Source organism: Pongo pygmaeus, chromosome 7 (assembly GCF_028885625.2).
Source record: "Pongo pygmaeus isolate AG05252 chromosome 7, NHGRI_mPonPyg2-v2.0_pri, whole genome shotgun sequence".
In the NCBI taxonomy this organism is placed as follows: Eukaryota; Metazoa; Chordata; class Mammalia; order Primates; family Hominidae; genus Pongo; species Pongo pygmaeus.
The window spans coordinates 104,909-131,931 of record NC_072380.2 but is presented as its reverse complement, the minus strand read 5'-3'; positions in this window follow the sequence as shown (position 1 = coordinate 131,931).

The following is a 27,023-nucleotide window of genomic DNA, read 5'->3' as shown; positions in this document are numbered from 1 at the left end:
AAGGAATATCAATAAAGAAATAAAAATTATTTTAAAAAACAAAAAATTGTGGAGTTGAAAAGAACAATAACTGAAATGATAAGTTCACTCAGGGGTGCAGCAGTAAATTGGAGCAGTCAGAAGAAAGAACCGGCAGACTTGAAGTTATGTCAATAGAGATTATACAACCTGAAAAACAGAGAGGGAAAAATAATTAAGAAAAATGAATAGAAGCATGGGACACCCTTAATGAGAGTACCAGAGGAGATGTGAGAGAGAAAGAAGCAGAAAAAAAAATTCCAAGAGAAAAAATGTCCAAGAAATAATAGTTGAAAAGCTCCCAAATTTGCTGAAAAATGTTAACCTACACATCCAAGAAGCCCAAAAAACTCTACAGAAAGAGACACACCTAGACACATACACCTAGACACACCAGAATCAAGATGTTCAAGACAAAGACAAGGAGAAACCTTGAAAGGAACAAGAATAAAACGGCTCGCCACAAAGAAGGGAACCCAGTAGGATTAACACTTGACCTCTCCATAAGACAATGGAGGCCAGAAGGCAGTGGGATAACGTATTCAAAGTGCTCAGAGGAAGAAACTATTAATCCACAATCCTATATCCAGCAAGGCCATCTGTCAGACATGAAGGCGAAATAAAGAAATTTCAAGATAAGCAAAAACGGAGAGAATTTCTTGCTAGCAGAACTGCTTTATGAGATGTTAAAGGAATTCTTCAGGCTGAAAACAAATGAACTCATATGATTTTCAAATCCACACAAAAAAGCAAAGGGCAGTAGTAAAGGTAATTATGTAATTTTTAAAAAAAGTATAAATGCATATATTTTCTCCTGTTTTCTCGTTTTCAAAAGCAACTGCATAGAACAATAAGTATGGAATTGTATTATTGGATGCATAACATACAGAAATGTAATATATTTGACAGTAACAGTACAAAGGAGGCAAATGGGAAAAACTGTACTGGATTAAGGAAAAGACCACATATTGTATAATCCCATTTATATGAAATGTCCAGAACAGGCAAATCCATAGAAGTAGAAAGTAGATTCATGGTTGCCTGGGCTTGCGATGTGGGTGCAAGAAAGAAGGAAATGAGTACCAATGGGCATGTTTCCCTTAGAGAATGACAAAAATGTGATGATTTCACAGCTCTATGAATGTACTAAAAACCATTGTAGTATTAAAAAAAAGAACAAAAGAAAAGAAGAATAGAATTTTGTGTACATAATTGTAAAATCAATCTCTAGTGGAGGGCTCTGTTACCCAGAAACTCAAAATTAGCTACATAACTTCCCCAGAAATATTCATCCACAGCAAATATGCATCAGAGACAGAATCCAAACCCAGGTCTGTGTGAATCTAAAGTTTATTTTCCTCTACCTGCCTTAACAACAAATTATTGAATAACTCAAGGACACAATACCTTGAAAGACTCTGAAACATTTCTGTGATGAATTTACTTATGAATCCCAATACTCTTGATTCTAGATGATGTGTTTTGTTCAGCATCTGTTTCAGTCATATCAAGTAAAACCATTTCCCCCAGGTAATATAGTTTTCCTTTTTACTTTTTCCCTTGGCCTCAGCATTTGCAGCCCCGTGCAGACTGTTTTAACAAATGCATTGGTGAGGTGTGGTAGAATCACAGGCAAAGGCAAGCTTTGTTATGCTGTGTAGGTACATATCAAACGCTTGCCAAGAAATTATAAAATATTATTCATCGCAGTTTTTTTCTTCAGTATTTTATGGGCTAAGTGCAATCTGGCTTTTGATAACAATGGCTGAACAATATCTGAGTTTGCCAGCTGAAATGTCCTAAATATCTTATTGATCCATTTATTGCCTCTTCAAATAACAAGGCAACAAGACAGTGTCAGAATGCTCAGTGTTTTTACTTTTTTGTCTATCATGGGATGGAGTCAGTTTCAGGAAAAACGATGCCTCTTCTTTTGGTCCACATTGTAGGAATCTCACCAGTGACACGCATTTGTGAAAAGCTGTGAATATTCAGTGCCACAGGGTTAAACCTCGGCACAGAAGCGAGACCCTGCTGGGCAGAGAGAGGGGGGCCTGGAAGGTGTGTGAGGGCCCCACCCATGGGCCCCTGTGATGGTCAGGGCCTCGAGAATCACAGTCCAGGTGAGGCCCTGAATCTCCCAGCCAGGACCAGTTCTCTCTGCACTTGGGTGCCGAGGCCAGCGTCAGCCAGGAGAGGCCTGCAGAATCAGCCTGTGCCCCTCTGTGACGACAAGCAGAGATGCTGGTTTAGAGACTTGCTACTCACAGGGCAGTCCTGGGGCCTCCTGTACTCATGTTACCTGGAGCCTTTTGGAAATTCAGAATCTCACGCCCCAACCCAGACGGACTGAATCAAAATCTTCATTGTGGTAAGACCCTTGGTGACACACAGGCCTGGGAAGCACAGGTTAGCGTGTCACCTTGGGCAAAGCTCTCAGCATTGTGAGCCTCTGTTTTCTACTCTGTAAAGGAGGCATCAATATCTACATCATAAGTTTGCCGTGAGTATTGAAAAATAATGTCTTAGAAGCACAGGGCAGAGCCTGGCATGTAGTTTGTGCTCAGGGCACAACAGACGAGAAACCACATGCACCAGGCCCGGGCGGCCGTTGGCAGCCCACGCTGAGCAACCATGGGTGGCCCTCTTGTCTCTCGGGACCTTGCTTCTTTCATTTCTAAAATGAAAGTTTTGCACAGTATTTCCTTTCACTTAAAAATTTCATCTGCGTATATGATGGCCTCTGTCGTTTCTTTCCTGAAACTCCTGCTAACATACTGGGAGCTGAAGAAGGGCTCCATGAAGGCGAATAGGGGTGCCTGTCCCTCCCAGGGAGGAGCTTCCCTCCTCACCTGCTGCATGAGCCCTAGTGCTTCACCAACTCCAGCCTCAGTACCCTGACACTGGGGGAGGGAAAGGAAGCACACACACCAGCAGTTCCAGCCACCGAAGATGTCTGGTCCCAATCTGCAAAATCAGTTCAACATCTTCCTGCCTGGCAGCAGATCAAACAGTGAGGGGTATGGGACAGACAGAGATGGCTGGAGAATGGATGGTGAAGTGCTCAGAGGCCCTGTGGGCTATTCCACACTAGGCAGAAGACAGCAACACCAGCAAATCTCCACTCTTTGTTATCCATGACTTAAAGGAAAGTGAACAGGGAGGTGGACGACTGTGCAAAGATTGGCTGGAGTCAAATCCTGGGCATAGGTGAAGCATCAAGAATGCTTGTCACACGTTTGAATGTGCAGGTGGACTCTGACTGGAAGGTCCTAGCAGAGGCTGAAGACACTGGTTAGGTCCTGGTGCGTGCCTTGGGATGCATCCCAGGCAATGGGCCCAGCAGCTCGAGGTCATGTCCACCTGGCTCACCAGGGAGTCCTGCACCATCCTTCAAACCTAACTAGAAGAGACACTGATTCTTCCTCCCACCTAAGGGTTCCCAGGGCCACAGGTCTCCGCCTCTCCTGCAACACCTCCTGCTGCCTGTTCCGACCGCTCGTGATTCACTCAGTCACCATCCTTGGCAGCACCCGACAGCCTCTGTGTGTCTGTCTCACTCACCATTACCAGCCCCCTGGGTGCCCAATGCATGTATGTTAGACAGAACAAATGCACAGCGGCCTTCAGCAGCGCCGACCGCGTCGACCCCTCTCTATGCTCACACCAGGAGTGATCAGTGCACACGTCCTCCCACGGGATGGGAGAAGGTGATAACACAGCTGAGCTGGGTGTCCAGAAGCCAGCCCCACCCCACAGCCACTACTGAGAGGTTATGAGATCATGGCCTTACTCCGAGTAATGCTGCTGCAGCGAACTGGGACTTTTTTCCTCTGAATTAGAAGGTGGGGGCAGTCTAGGCACCTGGATGCACGGTCTGCTCTGTCCCGGCCCGGCGGCTGCTCACTGTGGGATGCTGTGCAATTAGACAGTTACTTTCTCTCCCTGGTTGATGGATTAGAGTTTCCCTTTTCTGAGCATCTTGTTTTGAAGTGATCCAAAGTGTTCAGGATTAAAGAGTGTGATTTTCCCAAACTGTCCAAAAAATAGAAGCAGGTCTGCAAGAGGCGGGTGCCCAGGGCCTTGAGATGGAAGCGAGAGGGGGTGAGACCTGGGGGGCTCTCCAGGCCACCGGGAAGTTGCACGTCATCCTCTGGACCTCTTTGCTGACTGTGCTGTCACCACAGCAGCCACCTTCTCTCATCTGTAAAGAGGATTTTACGTAACTTTCCATACACTTGGTTGCTGACATTAAGTAGTTTGTTTTTAAAGATACTTGAGCTTTTTTTTTGTCCGACGTCTTGGCGAGGCTGTGGTGTCTGCTGCTACTCTCCGAGCTTCGCAACGCCGCCCAAGGACAACAAGAAGAAGAAGGACACTGGAAAGTCGGCCAAGAAAGACAAAGACCCAGTGAACAAATCCGGGGGCAAGGCCAAAAAGAAGAAGTGGTCCAAAGGCAAAGTTCGGGACAAGCTCAATAACTTAGTCTTGTTTGACAAAGCTACCTATGACAAACTCTATAAGGAAGTTCCCAGCTATAAACTTATAACCCCAGCTGTGGTCTCTGAGAGACTGAAGATTCGAGGCTCCCTGGCCAGGGCAGCCCTTCAGGAGCTCCTTAGTAAAAGGCTTACCAAACTGGTTTCAAAGCACAGAGCTCAAGTAATTTACACCAGAAATACCAAGGGTGGAGATGCTCCAGCTGCTGGTGAAGATGCATGAATAGGTCCAACCAGCTGTACATTTGGAAAAATAAAACTTTATTAAATAAAAAATAAATAAATAAAAATAAAAATAAAAAAATAAAGATACTTGAAATGATATAAGAATTTGCTAAATATATCATTAAAACAGGAAACTTAGTTACCTTCTTACTCGAATCACTAGAGAATACCAAATAGGAATAGGAAAATAACACACTGGTAAGAAAAATATCCAAGGCCAATCACATGAGTCAAAGCTCGTGATCAAATCAGCTCTGCCTGGGGAGGCCGTGGTCATAGCACCATTGACAAGTGGGTGACTCTGGGGCAAGTTCCAGGGGTGTCACCCCCATGGCAGCAGCTCAGGTGCAGCCACTATGGAGGCAGTTTCACTGAGGGGCCCTCTGAGGCCCCTACTCTGAGATTCTAAGATGGGGCTTGAAGAACGTTCCAGCATTTGAACAAATGAACCCTATGACGGCTTGCTGTGAGAGAGAACAATGTCCCAATTTTGCCCAGGTGATATGAACATCTCAGTATGGATCTGTTATGGGCTGAATTTTGTCCTGCCCAGATTCTTATGTTGACGTCCTTACCCCCGATGGGACTAGATTTGGAGACAGGGCCTTTAGGGAGGTGATTAATGTAAAGTGAGGTCACCAGGTGGGCCCCGATGCAATCTGGCATCCTCCTAAGAGGACATGAGGACACAGACACATACAGAGGGACGATCGTGTGAGGACACAGGGAGAGGAAGTCATCTGCACGCCAAGGAGAGAGGTCTCAGGAGGAACCAGCCCTGCCCACATCTTGATCTGGGGCTTCCAGCCTCCAGGGTTGTGCGAGAGAAATGTCTGTTGTTTAAGCCTCCCAGCAGGTGAACCCTAAAACACTTTTCCTCTCTCAGCAGTTCAGGACTCCCTCAGTGTCTGCACCAGTGGAGCTAGGCCAGGCTCCCTCACTCTGAGCAGATGTTGGTCCCTTTGCAGGCCACATGCTGTGTGTGATGATTGCTAACCAGGTTATGACAGTGATCTTTAAGTAAGTGAGAATCTTGTGAGTTTTGAGGGTTTTTTTTTTTTTAAAAAATGAAAGCTACATGGAATATTTCAAAGAGAAATAGCAGCCTCTGTATACATTTGTCAAGCAGGAAGCTGGGTCTGCAGGGAGTAGGGTGGGGCTGGTTCTCCCACACTCTTGCCCCTTTCAGGCCCTTGCCTTGCATGGGCTGCGGTGGTTCTGCCAGTATGGATTCGAACTGGTAGGTTTCGCTGTACCTTGATCAGCATCCTGCTGCCAGGAAAGCTGAAAAGGGCTGGAGCAACCCTCCTGTGTGCCATGTGAGCCTGTTTCCTTTCTGCAGTCACCAGTTCACACAGCAAGTGTCAGAGCATTCCTGTAAGGCCCGGCTCTCCACAGCTGCCAGGGGAGCTTTCTCTGGCAGGGTCTTCATCACTGTGTGTAGGATATGGCAGCCTTCGAGGCTGGGGAACTGAAGTTTTCATTTTATTCTATTTTAATTCATTTAAATTACAGTGAGTATTATCACTAAGTTTACGCAAACATGAGGGAATATGCTGATTTAGAGCTCGTGGCATAAGGTCACAGAGCTCCTACGAATCTCCCATAGAAGCCTTGTTTCTCCAGGTGTTTTGTAGTTTGTACTGAATCACACACCATGCTACTTCCCTATTTTTTCAGGGATTTCCAACACAGATTTTCCTGAGTACCCTGGATTAATCTCCTTTCGGATAGGTCCATGGGGGCCCTGCTGCTTTTTCCCCTTAGCCCTGGACGACGTCCTCATAGAGGGGGAGTGGCGATGGCTCACAAGGTACTGGTGGAACCCCAGTAAGTTATCTCAGAGCCCGCTTGGAACGCAAGTGCTGTGTCCCCCAAAAGCTTTGCAATGAGTCTCTGATGGGAACAAACTCACTTAAGGACAGGCCCGGGTCGGGGCTTGGAGGCTGCAGATTCAGAATTGTTTATGAGATGGGAGCCATACTTTCTAACAACAAGACCTGAATTTCTCAATTTAATCCAAGTCGTGACTTAAGCTAGTGCCCTTCCGTTCCTCTATTACATTTCTGTTCGGCATGGATCAAATTGCCTACAAGGTAGAACAGATTTGAACTGCAATCTCTGAACCAGAAAATTCACTTATTCTCATGAAAGTCTGTAATCTTTGGAGAGTTGCTTAAAGAAACACATAAAACCATCTTTCCTCTTTCTATACTCCAAACTTACCTGCTGCAATTTCTTGCTAGGAAGCAAGGTGCTATTTGCCTATTCCTATCTCTCTTTGCCTTCAGACACTCCTAAGTTAAGAGCTAGATAATTCAGTCAGCCTCAGGCCAGGCCGAGCCTCACTCTAGAAGTCACATTCCTGAGGTGTAGGGGGTCAAAATGCCCCTCATTGTTCAGAACCAGGTGAGGGCCAGCCAGGACACGTCCTGCTCTCCAGGCTTGGTTCAGATAACTGTCAGCCCAGTTTTCAAGAGCACACACTAAAAATGCACCAAAGCTTACATCCATACAAACACCCGCCCATGGATGTTTATGGAAGCTTATTTGTTTTTATGCATAATCACCCAAACTCAGAATCAACCAAGATGTCCTTCAGTAGATGAATGGATAAACTGTGATGTGTCCAGGCAGTGGAATATTATTCAACGCAAAAAGAAATGAGGTATCAAGCCGTGAAAAAATATGGGGGAACTTTAAATGCATAAATGAGTGAAAGAAGCCAGTCTGAAAAGGCTACACCCTGTGCGCTTCCAAATACAGGACATCCTGGAAAAAGCAGAATTATGGACACAGTGAAAGATAAGGCCTGGTGGTGTGGGGAAGGATGAACAGGTGGAGAACAGGGGATCTTTAAGGCAGACGATCTACTCTGTGTGATACTGTAATGATGAGTTCATGCCACTATATATTTTCCCAAACCTATAGAATGTACAGCACCAGCGGTGAGCCCTGATGTGAGCTGTGGACTCTGGGTGACGATAGTGTGTCAATGGAGGGTCATGGACTGTAACAAATGCATCACTCTGGTGGGGGATGTTGATAATGGGGGAGGCTACGCATGTGGGGAGGTGGGTATGTGGGAAATCTCTGTACTTTCTGCTCAGCTTTGCTCTGAATCTAAAACTGCTCTAAAAATCGTTTATTTAAAAATACACCAAAGCAATGAGGCCAGGCATGCATACAGCCAAAGCCAAATGATATTTGTATGAGTCAGGTAAATTCGAGATCTGAAAAATGATCACTCCAGGGAGGCTGAGCTGTCAAGGGGCACTTATTGAGAACCTACTATATGCCCATCTGGTGCTTAGAATTACGAATTAGCTATTATTATTACTAAACAATTCAAAACAAAGTCACTTATCTCAGGGCGCCTTCAATCTTCTTGCCATCGAAGCTAACAAAAGTGGAAACAGAACAAAGCTACATACGGCACATTTCCCAGAACATACCCGGAGAACATGCCCGGTGGAGCCCTGGCCGTGTGGATTGTGCACAGCTGTCCCTTGCAGGAGGGTTCCATGGACAAGTGAGTTTGGGAAATGCTGGGTTAGGCAAATATCAACAAGCTTCCTTACTGCAAGATTTCTCATAGTCAAAACATTAAATCTCCAAGAGGATGATACGGAGAGCCATGTTTCCCATAATTAGTTGGCCCCAGAAACAGTTTCTTCTGGGAACATTTTGTAAGATTAGTGTTCCTTGAAACACACTGAGGGAGAGGCTAAACTGAGTGGTAGAGATTCATAGACTATTTGGATTCTGGCCCCAGAGTATAATTGGCAAGGGGGAAAGGACTGTGTTCCCGAGATGGTGAGGTAGAGAAGGGGATGTGTTTCTCCACCACCCACAGAGAGGGCTGAGAAGCCCTGGCACACGGGCAGAATCTGGGAGGTCAGAGGGTGAGGTGAGAGGACAGAAAGACAGCCCACGAGAATTTCAAAGGAAATGGTGAGTCTTACTATGGCTCTCTGGGCTGATGGCAGGGCCGGGCACAAGGTAGGAACTGAGTGTGAGTGCGGGATGCACCCAGGTCTGAAATGCTCAGGAAGGACCCTAGGACATGAGCAACCTGGGCTGGTCCCTCACGGAATTTGAATGGCTGCAAAGAAGGAAGGGTGATCCTGCTAAGACATGGTGTTGTGAAGGTTTCCTTTCCCTCCAAACTAACATCTCGCTCACTTCTATCAGTTTCCATCATTATCGTCTATGGAGTTCTTCATTCCCATATCTGTGGCCCTTAAAATCCTACGATTGAGTGCCTGCCTTGGATCGGCCATCAGTTCGTTACCTTGGTTCTCAGACGATGCTTGCAATGACGCAATGGGATTCACCCACTCTTGGGCAGATGGAAACATTGGGGCTCAGAGGTGGGTAAGTGATTGTGTGACTACTTGTTAAATGGCAGAACTGGGACTCAAATTCACACAGATCTGATTCCAAGTCCTGTGGCCCTAAGCACAGTGTTACATTAGACAATAAGCCCTCTGCAGGGAGATTTCCAGTGTTGATGGCAGGGTCTGTCATGAAGGAGGACTCTGCTGAATTTTTTTTGAACCCCAGGAAGTGCCTGCCACAGTTCTCTGCAGAAATTAGAATGCAGCCAGTGGTTACTAAAGAAATGAATAAGTCAAGCAAACAGACAGAGCTGTGTGCTAATGAGGTTCTTTTGGGACTACAGCAATGGGTCAGAATAGGAAATGTCTAGAAAATACTCTCGGATAATTACGAAAGCCACATATAGGAGCTCAGGTTTAATTCCATAGGAAATGAAGAGTCATAAAAGAAAATAAGGAGGGGCGTGTTCAGGCAGACCTCAAGCTTGAGAGTGCTGTGAAATATGTTTTGGACTCAGAAAATAGTTCCTGAAAGAAATGACACATTAATGAATGAAGGTATAGTTATTTGGAGAAAATGAACCTGGATACAAGAGTAACCATATCAAAATGTGTTTCTTAAACTGGGGTCTTCAGAACCCATGAGGTTCATTGATATATTCTTGGGAACTATGTGTGTTTGAGAAACATATTTCTGCTGCCAAACTGACAGTCACCTCAAATCCATCATAGCACTTATGATGAATTCTTTCCAAGTTAAATGCTGTGAAGAAAATACTTCTCTTTTTTACTGTTAATTCATGACTTAAAAGTGTGTTTTTACTGAACTACACATCGGTCCCTCAGGTAAGGATTTCTCGAGTCTCAGGTCTTTGGGGTCTTTGAGGGGTGTGACTTCTCAAATCGGATGACACTGATCTAAGTGGCTGTAGTGTCCGTTCAAGCCTGAGGGAGGTCAGAGCCTGGGAAAGCTCAGGTCCAAACAGCTCTTGAAAGAGGACGTTGGAGGGCAGGCTGCTTTGCACAAAGGGACCTGTAGACCCTGAGAACATCAGTATATCAGGAACCAGCCCACCCTTTCACTCTGCCAGACATGAGGCTGTGGGGTACCCATCTTTCACTGTCTCCTGAACTCATAGCAAAAACAAAAAACTTCAATTGTTTGTTAACACATATAGTTCAAGACGGAAAGGCTTACATTGAAGCAGAAAGGATTGAGGTTTATCAGCATCTTCACTCTGAGGCCTCATAAGGTACTTCCCATGGACTACAGTTGTTCACCTTCTTTAGAGGATATTAGCTAAAGATGTGGTAAGACTACGTTTTTGCGGAAAAGTGAATATTCAAAAACAAATGTATACGGTGATTATTTAATGGTTTTCACTCCATTTTGCAACTCAACTTTTGGTCGATGCAAGAGGGATGCAAAAGGAGAATTGTGCTTGTAATTCCAGCATTGGGGTGGAATAAAAGAGCACAGCATTGCAGCTGTTGAATATAGTTTTTTTTTATTTTTATAGGCAGTTTTAAGAAGAATGCATTGATTCTACAACATGCTATTGTGAAGCCATCCAGGACTGTTCACTCACTTATTTAAGAAAGGTATATTTTCCACTTGGGGTGTGAGAAAAAGTATGGTGTTCACTCATTGTTCTTCCTATCTGGCTTTTATTTTTCTTATTTTTAGAGAAAATAAGAGAAGTATCCCTGAAGGATGAAATATCCTCAAATATGAAAATGTCTGCTCTCTGAAGGCCAACTGTCTTAGTCTATTTTTTGCTGCTGTAACAGAATACCACAGACTTGGTAATTTATAAACAATAGAAGTCTATTTGGCTTATGCTTCTGGAGGCTGGGAAGTCCCAGATTAGGGGGCTGCATCTGGCAAGGACTTCTCGCTGCCTTATAACATGGCAGAAGGCACCATGTGGTGAGACACTGAGGAAGGGCTGATTTCACTTTCACAACAAACCCACTCCCATGATAATGGCATTAATCCATTCAGCAGGGCAGAGCCTTCGTGACCCCATCACCTCTTAAAGGCTCCCTCTCAGCATGGTTGCACTGGGAGTTAAATTTCTAACACCTGAACTTTGGGGATATGTTCAAACCATAGCCAGGGCCCTGAGAAACACATTTCCACTGACTTCAAAATAGTTCATAAAAATGGAGTACTGAGAGAGGAGCAGGGCCTTCACAAGAATGGTTTTGAAGAGGCCTCACTGTGCCAGGCACAGCCCTCAGGGCAGGCAGCTCTGCACAGCCCCCCATGGCAGCAGCTGGTCAGGCTGCCCAAACTCACCACTTTGGAATCACTTCAGCACCAGCTATCTTCACTTGAAATCAATTGTCTGCAGATTTTAAACTTGTTTCTCTGTGCTCGGTAGGCAGAGAAGCCTTCAGAGAAGGATCCTGACTCGGTGGTTCGTGCAGAGCAGTGACATTTGGCAGTGTTTGCTCAGCAAACAAGTCTTGGAGGCTGCCCTCATGCTGCTCAGCGGGCACACCAAGAACAAGAGCTGGCCAGGGATGATGGACGCATCTAGGCCTTCTCGGCCTAAGGGCAAGTCCCATTCTTCCTTGATAGGTCTTTAGATGTACCAGTCAGCAAATGTCATCCCCCTCTGCATTCACGTCATGCTGTGCAGGGAATGCTAAACAGAGGCAGATCTAAACATAGGAGTTAGGCTTCTTCTCCATGGAGATGTGGATCTGCACAGACAAAGTGTCCAAGTGGGATTTTCCTGCTATTTCAAGGACTGCTGCTGCACCCTGCCGGCTCTTTCTGCACTCCCTGCCTCCAGGAAGGACTGTCCCTTTGAGTTAGTGAAGTCATCAACATTTTTAAAAAGCATTTAGGAGCTGCTGGTTGTAAATGATCACTGAGAAATAGTATTTCCCTCACTTGTAGCCATCTGCTTCTCTTTTTGGTTCTGGAACATTCTAGAACCTTGGAAGGTGGCTGGGGCTGAGTCTCAGCCAGCAGGGTTGCCCAGTGCACCTTGTCACCCCCCGAGCAACACAAGCCAGGCTGTGGTTATTCTGGGTCTGTGCGTCTGGGATCACAGTTTTTAAATCTGCCCCAGGGTCCTCCAGTCCCAGCCGTGGAAAGTCACCCTCAGAGGGTGAGGCGGACGATGCGCCTCTGTGTGAGTGGCCCCATACTTCACAGCGAGTTTGTGTCTACTGAATCCCAGACTCTTGGAGGCTGAAGGGTTACAGGAGGTCGTGTGTCTCACGTTGCCACTTCACAGTTGAGGACCCCGCGACCCGCTTTGCTCAGTGGCTGCGCAAGATGAGTAATGGCCTGAAACAGGGAAAATGTCTTGGATACATCTTGTGTAATAAGGAGAAAAATGCAGCCATGTTGCAGTCCTGATAAAATACTCTGTCAGTATCCTGCCATAAAATGACAGGTTAATTTTCAGTAATAGATTCTCTAATAGTTCTATGGTCTTCTAGATGCTAAACTGTTTAAGTATCGGAAATAAGTCATGTTACTACACGTGTGTAATCCTAGGGTTCAGGACACAGGCCGAGAGGTTCCATAGAGTGATGGGTTGTGCAGGTAACTCATGCTCTAGTCCTCTGTAAGCTCCTAGAAGGAAGAAATTATGTCCTTTAGACTAATAAAATTCCTCCAAACCAAACACAGCACCTACTGTAAAGACACAAAGATACTGTTAGAATAGTAAAAACTTTATCCATTGAGAAATTCCTTAATGAAACAGTATCCAAGAGGTCATTTGCCAGCAGATTTCTTAGAGGTGCAATAAAGAAGAGGACATTGCCAGTCGTCACAGCAGCTGCAATAGCTCCTCTCTATTGTTAAACAGTGGGATATCTTGTACAGGTTTTCAGATGACAATCAATTTTAAAAATTAGTTTCGGTCCCCATCAATCAATTATTTATTAACCCATCAATAAAAATGTACACGCTCTGCAAGGTACAATAGCTATTAAAAGAGACAGAGGCACTTTCTGTGTCCAGAGGGGCTTTTAGTCTGCTCTGGAAAGCAAGATGCGTGCAGATGAGTGACGCGGTGCATCGTGTGGATGGAAAGGGAGGGACTCACATGGGAACCAGAGGAGCTACGAAGGGAGGCAGCGGGGACTGGTGGGTCGAGACCTGGAAATAACACATGAATAGGCAACAAAGGTTTCCATTCCTCTTCCATGCACTTCAGTCCTTGAAAACCATCTTACCACGGAACTCCACAGCATACCAAGCGATTCCACAGATTGATGGCACACTGTCCTTTCTCAGCATTCTTGAAAATGGCATGTGAGCCAAGCCATCTTACTGAGAAATTACCTTAAACCATTTGATGAGCCAAAAATATTTAGTAATACCCATCTCCGACGTTAGGTAGGCAAATCACATACAAACACCAAGGTCTTCCGAGTCATATTTACCTGAAAAATCACAGCTTGGGTGCATGTGAAGCCAGAGGAGCACTCCTGGGGTCTGTGGTACCATCGCTCAGCTCCCCTGGGCTTCACATGGCCATGGAGCATCCAGCAAGTGCAGGCTCTGAGCCTTCAGGGAGGGGCGGCCTCAGCCAGCACCATTGTCTCCTGGGTCTTGTGCCTCTTCCTTGGTTGTGGTGTTGTCAGGGCCAGAATTGGGCAGTTCTAGGTGACACCCAGGTGTGGTTGCTGACCTGGAGCACAGGTGAGGTTCACTGAGGTAAGTGGGCCATGGCCTTGGGCTTCTAGTGCAGAGCACACCATCCACTCAGCATGTGAACCCAGCTCCAAAGCATATGTGTGTGTGTGTGTACCTGTGCATGTTGCACATGTGTCTGTGTATGCATGTGCTTTGATGCAGGTTGAGGTACGGGTGTGTCTGTGTATTGTGTATGCACACATACGAGCATATGTTTGTGTACATGAATTTGTATTGCACATGTGTTTAATGCAAACATGTATGTGTTGTCATGTGTACATGTGTTCACATGCATGTGTGTCTGTGTCTGTGTGTGTATTGTGTGCAACAATGTGTGCATGTGTGTATATGTGGGTTCATGTTTGTGTAGTGTGTGTAGTGTGTGTACACATGTACACCTGTGTGCATGTGTACATGGTATTTAAGCATGTTTGCATGTGTGTTTGTGCTTGCATGTGCTGCATGTTTGTGTTGGTGGGATGTGGGGAGGCTGCTGTGGAGACAAAAGCTGGAGAGAACTCGGTAGAGTAACCCAGGTGGGGAAATGGCACCTGCAAAGGAAGGCTGGAGTGCTTGGGATTCACGTTGAAATGGCCAATCCATCAGCTGGGCTGGACACAGCCATCACGCTGGGCAGCTGTGAGGTTAAAACAGAAAGTCTGGGCTGCGGGGATGCTGAGAATTGAGATGCATGTATGAGATGAGTCACAAGGGCCAAGTGGTGGGTGTGAGAAAGCAAGCACAGCACCAGTAAACACTAAGGAGATTTCAGGGGAGTTATGGGTGGAGGGAGGACATCAGATCTACCCTGGAAGTTAAATGTGTTTCGAGCACATTAAATACTACGGGCTACAGATGCCTTGTCTCCATATCTACTCTTTTATAAATGAAATAAAGTTCTTGTGAAATAGTTGTCTCACTCTAAAACTCAAAATCTATCTTGCAAAAAATATTTTAAATTCCATCCCAAATAAACCAGGGTGAAAAGGGAGCCTGTGCACCAGACACTGCCAGCCTTGCCTGGCTCTCGCCTTCTCGCTCTTCCTTCCCCAGCTGCTGGGGATTTTCTTAACGATGGAGATGGGTTTGGGTTTGTCCTGCTGTGCTCTGCTCCCCACCCCCGGATCCAAGGTCCTGCCTCTGTCCTGTCCCCTGAGCCACCTCAGGGATGCAGGTCCCCCACCTGGTCAAGTGCCCGGTGCTGTGCTGTCATTTGCAAGTTCTTTCTGTGACTGAACTCCAAATGGCACTGGGACTGCTGACTCCACCCACTGGACACCCCGTGTTCTTGCTTTTGGGGTTTCTGAAACAGCCCCAAGACTCCGGGCATCTTGATTTTGCTCCCATTGCTTTTCAGGATGCCCTGCTCCTGTGGTTTGCAGCCCCGGCCTTCTCTTCGAGGACGCCTCTGCTCTTTGGCCTCACACTCGGATTGGACCTTCTTCAGCACAGCCAGTGGCCAAGGCTTCCTCCCTGGGGCTCAGTGGAGCGGGACAGATGCTGCATCCAAACTCTTCCATTGCGTTCCCGTCTGTTCCAGTCATGCCCTTGAGCCTCTAAAGCTCCTAGGTAAGAGACGTAGCAGCTGACCACATTTCTCACTCGATTTCGGTGGACTCCAGCCTCCCCAGCAACAATAAGAGATCAAAGGCATCGTGGAGGAAGCAGCTTGCTGAAACGCTGAGTGCCCGCCACTCTCAGGTCAGGTGGGACCGGCAGGCCAGCGTGAGTTCCTGAACACTTGGCTCTCAATGCTGGCCACAGACACACTGTAGGGGAAACAAGAGGGCACTGTATGCAAACACCTCTTGAACTCTGGAGTCTGCTCCCCTTCCTGCCTCAAGCCCCTGTCCCACGTGGTCCAGTCACCATTCTCCACAGAGACTACCCTAAAACCCAGTGACTCTCGTGTGCTTGCAGAATGGCACAGCCCTTTCTCATAGCAGCACTCCTGCTTAATCAGAGGGATGTTGTTAACGACCAAGTCATATTTGTTCGATTTGTGTTCAATATATTTCATTTCTACCAATAAAACTTAAAAATATCCCCACACATGCATTGCCTATTAAAGAGCATCTTCCAGGTACACCTCCCTTACACATCAGTTAACTCGATAATTTCTTCCCATTCTTGTACAATAAATTTCCTTCCCGATCAGCTCTGTCCAGCAGCAACAATAATCCACATAGAGACATGCAACCTAAAAGTCCGTTAGTGGAGGCACAAAGCCAATGAGGCTCGGAAAAAATGACCGATTTGATTAAAATTAGGACCCACGAGAGTGGAGCTCTGCCTATTTTAGAGGCAAAGTAAATGCCTGGGAGTCCAATGACTGACATTCTGTTTGAGGTTTCTAATCACAAGGAAGATGGATAAAATGCAGAACAAGTGGTCAAGAACAGGGAGATAATAAATAGAATATTTATGGGCTGAGGAGAACAATTACCAGGGGAAAGCCCAAGGAGCAAAGATGAACAGAGAACGTGCTGACTGCGCTCGTTTGGAAAGGCCTAATCACCAAAGGAGGAGAGGCGTTGTGAGGAGCAGTGACCAAGTGGGCAGGACCCACGGGGATCAGGAAAGGTGCACGGAGGGGAAATGAGAGGCCTGAGCAGCTTCCCAGCGAAGGTTTTTGAAGCACAGTTTGATTTTCTCTCTCCCCCTCACCATCCCCAAATTTTAGTTGTGACTATCTCCAGGTACATGGCTTGCGACAAGCAGTGTATAAAAACTAATGTCAGTTTAATTTTGAAACCTTAGCCATTTTCTGGAACTTAAATATCAAAGAGAAAATGTCCATATATGATGTTAATTGAGCTTTGTCTCACTGGTGATTTGTGCTGATTCAATTCTTTTTTCTTTCTTTTCTTTTTTTTTTTCTTAAGGGGTCAGTTTTAGAATTGGGAGCTAGGTGTATAACATATGACTATACAGCACAGGTTGGTTTTTTAACATATAGAAATATCTGCCTTTAAATGAGAACTGAAAACGGAGCTTCTTGGAGGCCACCTACTGGTGGCAGTGATCTGACCGCTGTTTAAGCTTTCTTGGAACTCCTTTTTTTAAAACAGTCTCCATAATCAATGGTGTAAGATCTAGTCTCTGGTGGTAAAACTTACTCATTGAAGGGTGTGTTTTGTTTTCTGAGGAGCTGAACTGTTCCAATCTGAGTATCCTGCATAAGGAGAGTGGTCAAGGATGAGTGATGTCATCTGGGCTTAAAAATAAGTGGGCCTCAAAACGGATTGTTTTCATACATTGTTCAGATATTGACTCAAATAGCAATTTATTTTTTAAAAAATGATAGGTATGCAGAACTTGCAACAGCTGTGTGTGGCTTGAAGGGAGATGAAGTGGTGGAGGCCTGGTTTCCACCGAAGCTCTCACAGCCCAGCCTGTCACCGTGTGGCCGGGGGAAGGGTGCTCTGGGTGGGTGACGGGAATGGTGGGGCTGGGGATGCCACGCGACAGGGCTGCTGGCTGGAAGGTGGTCACGTGGAGAACACAGGAGATGAGACTGGAAAGTAGTAATAAGCCATGTGGATAAGAACAGAGGAGCGGGTTTTAAGGGGGAGGTCCTGAAACGCTGCTCATGTCGTTTCAGTTCCGCAGAGCACAGGAAATGCAGGCCAGAGGGCAGCCCGGCGGGAGGGAAGGAAGAGGGTGGTGCTGAGCCAGGTGAGTGTGGAGCCTCCCAGGGCACCGTGCTGTGTTATAGCCCAGGCATCGGGTGCTTCTGCCAAACCCTTCAGCACCTGGTTTGGGGCCAAACATCCTTCCTGTGGGAGAGAAGGCAGGCCCTAGGCAGCATTCGAAACCCCATCCAGGTGGGTGGCTGAGTGCAGAGCAAACGGAGCCCAGCACTCCAGAGCCGTGTCCCTTCACTGCCATGATCACGTCATAAACTGCGAGGCTTGGAGAGGACTTGAGAGCTCCTTCAATGCCATCTTCCATCCACTGTGTGCGCCAGAATAGAAAAAAAGGAATAAGAAGAGGTCGGTTAAGTTCTCTATTAAGTTGAGAAAATGGGGACTTCAGGTGATCATGTGAGATATTCAAGTTAAAAAAATTATTTAAAAGGATATTCTTATTATTAAAATTTTAGAAAGTACAGAGAAGGAAATTTTAATAACCTACACCTAGAACACTAAGATACCTGTAACTTAGAAAAATGTGTAGTTAATGTGTTGATGGATTCTGTTCTATTCTTTCTCTAGCAATATTTATGTCTATCCACAAAAAGCGTACATTCATGTATTTGCATGGCTAATATATTTTATGTAAAGTTATATATATTTCTCAACATTTCACTTAATATTTCTTTATAAATATTTTTCCAGCCGATAAAAATTTTTCACAACAGTAATTTTAATGACTACATAACATTTCATTGCATTTATATATCATTTGTTATTTAACTATTTCATCATTTTGGATTCACATATTTTCAATAATTTCCATTATAATAATAGCGTCATGAATATCTTTGTACAAGAATATTTATATTTCTAATTATTTCCTTAGTCTAGTTTCCTAAAAACTAAAATTCCTACATCGAAAGGTCAATGTGTATCATGGCTCTTGATTGACATATTGATTTCCACGAAGCTTTCATCAATTAACCCATGAATAGTGTCTGCAAGTGCCCCTTGCCCCATACCTTCAACAAGGTGGACTCTTATTGGAAATATCTACATTTCCCTTCAGAATTGCAGCCCTGAGTTGTTAAACACACCTCTACTACACCTATGAAATTGTCTACAAATCGTCTTAGTTTCTTTTCAGCTTTGATTTCTAGAATTGTATGACATTGAAGACAAATGATATAATACCCTTAAAGAAGGTTTTATGACCTGTTTCATTATCTCCAACAATCAGAAAGGCAAATTCACAGTAGAGGGCTGAGAAATCTTATCTGAAAATTAACTAAAATGCTGCTTTTGTCAACAGAATAACTTGGGCTTCATTTCATTCCACAATTTCCTGTGTACTGTTTATTACAAGAAGAAAAAATTTCCTGCCATACAAAATGCTCCATGCAGGTAGGACCAGGAATCTAAAGAAACCTGAAGAAGGTGCTAGAATCATCACTACCATTTTTTTTTTTTTTTTTTTTTTTTTTGGAGACAGGGTCTTGCTCTTCGCCCAGGCTGCAGTGCAGTGGTACAACCTTGGCTCACTACAACCTCCACCTCCAGGGGCTCAAGCGATCCTCCCACCTCAGCCTCCTGAGTAGCTGGGACCACAGGCACATGCCACTGTGCCCAGCTAATTTTTAAACTTTTTTGTAGCAACAAGGTCTCACTATGTTGCCCAGGCTGGTCTTGGGCTCCTGGGCCTCAAACAATCCTCCCGCCTTGGCCTCCCAAAATGCTGGGATTCCAGGCAGGAGCCACTGCACCTGGCTCCACCTTCTTTTTGCTGTAGGCTGAGCACAGGAGAAGTTGAATTTATCAGGGAACCTAAAGACACGCCCTTCTTTGAAGGCAGAAGTCCTGTCCACGTCTAATGCCCTCCCTCCATCCCTCCCAGCTCCCCAGTCATCCTTCCTATTCTAGGCTCCAGGAGCGAGACATCCCCCTGCGCCTGCTAATGTCAGTGCCACGGGCCCTCTTTGGTTCTCCTGCCCACCTTCTCTGACTCTGCCCAACACCCACGGGCCAGAGGCCCTTTTCCTTCTTGGCACTTCTTGGTGGTGTAGCAGGATGAGCTGCGGACAAACCCCCTCAGACACCGGGTTATGGAACGATTTGGTTTTATTCAGCCGGGAGCTTCAGCGGACTCAAGTCTCAAGAACCGAACTCTCCGAAGACTGAGTTCCTGACCCTTTTAAGGGTTTACAACTCTAAGGGGTTCCACGTGAAAAGGTCATGATAGATTGAGAGCACATGTGTTTAGAGTGGGGGGGTTAATCTTTTAACCTCAGGCCTGATCATCAGTGGCACCGGCTGGTCTTGCCACTGAATTCATTCCTGTTGTTTTTCAACTTTTACTTCCTCCTTCTCTTCAGACAGGAGACAGAGAAATGGCCTCTCTCCTCAGCGGCACAATGCACTTCAGACATCGCGCCTGTTTTGTACTCTCCAAGCCAGACTTCTCTACTCGCTGGCCTGGCGCTGATACCCAGATGCCCCCTATGCTTGTGTTCGTGGCCTTAGACAGTTCCCTGCCCTTTGTAAGTACTAACTTAACTCTTGAATGTGGACGTTTTAAGCTGACTTTTCTTCCTAGCCCTCTGTAAGAGTTTCTAATCTCCCCATAGCAATCAATGTAATTGTTTTCACCCAGGGTGGTGGCCCTGGCTGCTTCGATTTTAATGTAATCTCTCATTTTGCTGAGGAGAATTTATTAAAGTAAATGACTGTTTTCTCCTGTCATGTCACATTAAAATGTGGAGAGAACTGGGTGTAGGGGCAGTCAAACTGGCTCTGAGACCCTTCGAGCAGCCATGCATCTCCTGGACAGCTCAAACACTGATCAGGGAGGAGATGCTGAAAATAAGAAATAAGAATTTCCTTTATATGCGTGTGTGTGAGTATACACACACACATCATGTACATATATTTGTGTATGTGCATATGTGTGCACGTGAAGATGGATAGATGATAGATACATAGTTGATTTATGGATAGGTAGATGACAGATATTGGTAATTAACTGATAGATAGTAGATAGGTTGACAGTATATAGATGATTGATAGACAGATGATAGATCATTGATAGATGATAGGTAGATAGTAGATAGATTATAGATAGATAAATAGATGGATGATGGATGGATGATACTTGATTGATAGATGATAGGTAGATAGTAGATAGATGATAGATAGATAATGATAGATGATATGTAGATAGTAGATAGATGTGATAAGTAGATGGTAGATAGAGATGATGATAGATGGATGATAGATGGATGGATGGATGATAGATAATTGATAGATGGTAGATAGGTGGATAGTAGATAGAGATGCTAGATAAATAGATGGATGATGGATGGATGATAGATAGCTGATAGTAGATAAGGTAGATAGTAGATAGATGATAGATGGATGGATAATAGATGATTGATAGAGAGATGGAGAGAGAGAAGGATGATAGACTGAGCATCATAACTTCACTGAATGCTACCAGTTAGATTCAAAAGTCAGCAGACTGAAATGTCGAATTTCGGCCAGCTATCAGAAATATTGTAATCTGACAACAAAAGATAAACAAGGGGGCATGGAAACGGCAGCTATTCCAGAAGCTGCACCTCTCAGCATGGGCACAGAGCAGCAGAAGTGGAGCCAGAGCCCTCTCCACATTTCCTCTGAGTCGGCGTTATCATTGTCACAGTGGGTGGAGGCTGGACCTTGTGAAGGCAAAGGCATATGATGCTTTCTTGCTTCTGCTGTTTGGTGACTCCCTTACTCATTCCCTCTGTGGTGGCTGAGGGGCTGATGATCAGTTCCTCTGCCCAGAATGCCCTGACCATGCTGGGTGTCTGTCCTCCCTAGACCTGGGACTGCAGAATGCCCTGACCATGCTGGGTGCCTGTCCTCCCTAGACCTGGGACTGCAGAATGCCCTGACCATGCTGGGTGCCTGTCCTCCCTAGACCTGGGACTGCAGAATGCCCTGACCATGCTGGGTGTCTGTCCTCCCTAGACCTGGGACTGCAGAATGCCCTGATCATGCTGGGTGTCTTTCCTCCCTAGACCTGTGTCTGCAGAATGCCCTGATCATGCTGGGTGTCTTTCCTCCCTAGACCTGTGTCTGCAGAATGCCCTGATCATGCTGGGTGTCTGTCCTCCCTAGACCTGTGTCTGCAGAATGCCCTGATCATGCTGGGTGCCTGTCCTCCCTAGACCTGGGTCTGCAGAATGCCCTGACCATGCTGGGTGCCTGTCCTCCCTAGACCTGTGTCTGCAGAATGCCCTGACCATGCTGGGTGTCTGTCCTCCCTAGACCTGGATCTGCAGAATGCCCTGACCATGCTGGGTGTCTGTCCTCCCTAGACCTGGGTCTGCAGAATGCCCTGACCATGCTGGGTGTCTGTCCTCCCTAGACCTGGGTCTGCAGGATGACAAGGACCCTGCAGCAGAAACTCCTCTCTCTCTTCCCTGAGCACCGTCTTCCATGCAGCCTGACTATGGTGCTGGTTCCCCTCTGATATGGAGATTCATGGGGAATGACCAGGACACTTTATGTGGCAATGGGGGCTGAAGCCCAGTTCAAAATGGCTTAGGATAAGTAACCAAAAGTCCCAGTGTGAGCGTCAGGCATGGCTGGATCCAGGTGCTCAGCAACATCTGGAAATTTGTCTCCATCTTTGACTCCGCTTTCTCTGTGTGGGCTTCATCTCTAAGATGGTTTTCTCTGCACAGTTGTAACAAAGCTCAGGGCTTCCATGATGCTTTGCAGCCAGTATATCAGAGAGGACTTTCCCTCAAGACTTCTGGCAAAATTTGGGGTAACATGCTGGTCTTGCTGGGGTCAGGAGCCGTCTTGCACCAATCTCAGAGGCCAGGGGATGGATAACTCTCCTAGGGTAGTCCCAGGTTCTGTGCCTACCCTGAAAACACAAGGTTGGAGCCTCCCCATCCAAATTAATGCTCAGACTGTCAGGGAGGAATGACTTCCAAAGAAAAACCAAGGGCCCTTATGAAGAAGAGGAAGGGGTGCACCTGCAGTTGCCAGTTCTGTTTGGAAGTGAGGGAGGGGAGGGCAGATTCCCTTGGCTTGTTCCCTAGGACAGCTGTACTTAGGTTTTACTACACAGTCCAATGAAAATGCTTCTCTCATTAGTGTTGTGCCCCTTTCATGCCTCTTTCCTTGGATAAAGAGCAAGCACATTACGAGCCACACTTGGTGCTGGTGCTGTGGCATGCAACACTACCTAATGCGGGAAAAAGATGTGAGCAAATATCTGGAATATACAAATATAATACAAAAATACAAATATAATCAGTTATACGGCAAACGGCTGTGGGAACAGCAGCTCTGCTTACAGGGTTGGGTAGTGGAAGGTTTCAGAGTTGGTAGCATTTGGATTGGGCTTTGAAGTATGACTAGGAGCTCACCAGATAGAGAAGTGGTGTTTGGACATTGTATGAGAAGGAAACACAATCTGAGAAGGTGTACAATCCTAAGTGAATCTGTCACAGAAGCGAGAAGATGCTGTGTAAACCGGAATAATGCTTGTGAGCGTGGATCTTGATCCCTTCATGAGCAATAAATGATTTTGTGAATAAATTGAAAAATGCTAAATTAGATCATAGGATGTGTTTGCAGGGGTGGGGAGAGAGGACAGCATTGAAACTGGGGAAGTGGGGAACCAGGGATGGTGAAGCCTCAGAGTTCCAGCTTCACCTACAGGATGTGAGGAGCCACATCAGTATCACCCGCACACGCAGGCTCCCATGAAGGCAGCGGCGCCCAGGTTCTGTCACGTCCTTTCTTTGCAGCCTGGGCCTTGGTTTCTTGCAGGTGCTGTGCCGAAAGGTTAGATTGACAGATGTGGCCATGTCTATCAGGGAACATGGACTGAGGCCAGTGCTTTCAACCACACTCATTTTTCACTGTGTTCAGAGGGGGTGGGAAACCTCCCCTGAGGAGGAGATACAACGTGTGCAGATTGAGACCTGGGACCACACGGATTCCTCCAGAGGCAAGGGCTGGTGACCTTGCAGTAACTTCCACAGGCCTCAGCACCCTCCTCTGTACAATGGGTGTTGGGCTAGCCAGGGCACCACAAAAAGGGCTAGCAAGGCACACCCTCCTTGTCTATTGCCCAGGCACACATGGGCATCCATGACAGCCATGCACATGTTAGAGCCCGACCAGAGCTGCAGCCTCCTTTGGCTGAGGTTGGAAAAGCGGACATGTGTTCACAGTTGGAGAATTGGTATGCCTTACCCAAGTGACATCCCTGTCCTTGGAAACTTATTCTGGGGTCACACAATTCCCCAGGATTGGGTGTCACAAGGAGCTCATTCCTGTGGCTGAAAACCACCAGCACCTCCTTTCCTGGAACATTTCCCTCCTGGCATAGGGCAGTTCTCATGCCAGAACATCTTGGGCCACAAAGAACCTTTAGGACTGAGTGTGTCCTTCTGTTTGCTTTAAGCTTTTAAGAAAAAGAATATGCAGAGGCTGATTGAGGCAAAAATACAGGCTACTTCTGATGTTCATTCTGAATGCCACCTAACTAGGCCAGTTTTTGGATTGTATGCCAGCCTCTTTCTGCAGGATGTAATCTCAATGCCTTTGAGTTCAATCAGTCCTATAAATTGCTATCCCTATTCATGCAGTGTGTTTTCCCCTGCGTGAGGCATTTGTGAGTTCCATTAGCACTGATAGGACTTTTAAATGCAGAAGCAGCAGTGAAGGGAATGGCATTTCCCAGCTGTAGGGCACGGGCCTTCTTTGAGATAAAAACCCACCCTGGCACCAACGACAAGGGAACTGTTCTGTGTCTTTTCACCTGAGAGCTCTTCAATCAACTGATGATCGCACCTGCATAACTGCTACGAGACCTGCTAAGGGGGAGCCTGGCCCAGCCATCTCTTCTTTGTGGTCACAAGCATGAACGGCCCTGGGACATCCCCTTTCCTCACTGTCCCCTCCCAGCATTTCCTGGCCACTGTAGCCTTTGGCCCACCACCCACCTGTGCGGCGCGTCTAGCCATGCACCTCTCCAGCTCAGAACTCTGTTTTCTCCCTGTTGTTTCTATGAAACCAGGTTCCAGCCCGGCCGCACAGTCTGCACGGCCTCCACCACAGCTCTGGTGAGCCTCTTGGCCAGCTCCTGGTGACGGCGTGCACCTCCCTGTTCTGAGAAGGTCTCCCTCTCCTCTCTGCCCATCCTGTACGGAGACGTGTTTCAAGACCACCCCAGAGGAGAGTGGCCTCTCTCCTCAACCCCAAGAGGATGGCCTCTCGTGTGGCTGTCACTTGTCTGACCCCTGCCACAGACCTGAGGGTAAGTGGCGCTCCCGGGCCCACATCTGCCGGCCTGCGCCTGGTTGGAGACGCCTCCCTCTCATTTGTCCTTGCTTGCTGTGTGACTTTGGCAAGTGCTTGCCTCTTTGAGACCCTCAGTTTTCACACCTGAGAAATAGAAAGGCGGTGCCTGCCCCAGCTGCCCCGCAGAAGAGTTTAGGTGGCGTGTGAGAAAATGCCTTATGAACTGCAATGTGAGCAACCGCAGCGTGCTGTGAACACCGTTATCATGAGTTCCTCAGGGGGCAGGGCTAACACCAAAGCATTCTGACACCTCCTAGCGGGCTTGTCATGACCGTATGCAAATGAAGGCCATCAAGCGTGTTTGATCATTGATGTGTTTGATCATTGATGTGTTTCTTTATTTTTAGTTTTAGGTTATGACAACTCTATTTTTAGCAGCTATAGCAGCCAAAACTTTGTTACCACTCAGCAGTTGTATGTTCTTCGAGAGTAGGTTTTGTGCTTTAAAAATATCCGAATCCTCTACCATTTACAGGTGTTCTGTACATATTTGGTGTGTGAGTTGCTCAGGAAGGAAGAAAAATGTGCCCTTTTTATCTTTTAAAAAGATGGCTTGGCTTGGTACTCCCTTGCCTGCATTCCTCCTCTGTATTTAGAAACGAACCCACAGAAGTGAAGGTAAAGGAAGCCTCTTGAAAGACAAGGCAGGAAAAATGAGGATAGAAAACAAAATCCGTTTAGAGAGTTTACGTGGAGGCTACCACTGGCATCGCTGCTCTGCAGTCTGTCAACAAGAGGCCCCGATGCAGCAGCACGGCCTTGGCAGCTTCACCAACAGGAATGTGTTCTCCTAGGGTACTGGGGGGTGGCAGTCCCAGAGCAAGGTGTGGCAGGGCTGGTCCTCCTGAGGCCTCTCCCTGGCTTGCAGACGACATCTTCTCCCATGTTTTCATGTGGTCCTCCCTCTGCACACGCATATCAGACATCCTCCTATGTCCTCACATGTTCCTCTCTCTGCACTCACATCCCAGACATCCTGCTATGTCCTCACGTGGTCCTCCCCCTGCACTCACATCCCTGACATCCTCCTATGTCCTCACGTGATCCTGCCCCTGCACTCACATCCCAGACATCCTCCTATGTCCTCACGTGGTCCTCCCCTGCACTTGCATCCATGATGTCCTCCTATGTCCTCACATGGTCCTCCCCCTGCGCTTGCATCCATGATGTCCTCCCATGTCCTCACATGTTCCTCTCTCTGCACTCGAATCCCAGACATCCTCCTATGTCCTCACGTGGTCCTCCCCCTGCACTCACATCCCTGACGTCCTCCTATGTCCTCACATGGTCCTCCCCCTGCGCTCACATCCCTGACATCCTCCCATGTCCTCACATGTTCCTCTCTCTGCACTCGAATCCCAGACATCCTCCTATGTCCTCACGAGATCCTCCCACTGCGCTTGCATCCATGATGTCCTCCTGTGCCCTCACGTGGTCCTCTCTCTGCACTCGAATCCCAGACATCATCCTATGTCCTCACGTGGTCCTCCCCCTGCACTTGCATCCCTGATGTCCTCCTGTGCTCTCATGTAGTCCTCCCTCTACTCACACATCCCTGATGTCCTCCCGAGCCCTCACGTGGTCCTCTCTCTGCACTCACATCCCTGACATCCTCCTATGTCCTCACGTGGCCCTCCCTCTACACTCACATCCCTGATATCCTCCCGTGCTCTCACATGTTCTTCCCTCTGCACACGCATCCCTGACGTCCCTTCGCCTTCTCCTGGGGACGTCACTCCCATTGGATCAGGACCTTCCTTTGTGGTCTCACCTAACCTTCATCGCCTGTTTGAAGACCCCATTTCCAAAGACAGCCACATTAAGAGTTACGGCTTCAACACAGGACTTTGGCAGGACACAATTCAGCCGAATGCACAGTCCAAATATCTCAGGATTCTAAACATGAGTATGGCATTGTGGACCTCTATCAGCAGAGACACTTTCAAGAGAATCTGGCTGAACTGTGGTGTCCACATGTCGATATTCTATTAGATTCACAACAGAGAGTCCTACATTTCAGAAGGATATGAGCCTTTCTGGTGTTGACGTGTGGCTGGCCATCTGCTCTGGGGGTGGCAAGGCCGCTCTGCATGGGTGCCCACCCTCTTGTGGATGTCCTAAGAGTGCTTGTGTGCACCTGTGTGTGTGTGTGTGCACGTGTGTGTGCACACATGAGTAGGATGGGGACCCTGGGGACAAGAGTCAGAAAAGGAAAGGAAGACGGAAGAAGGAGGGATTAGTATTAGCCCTTGTTATCATTACCATG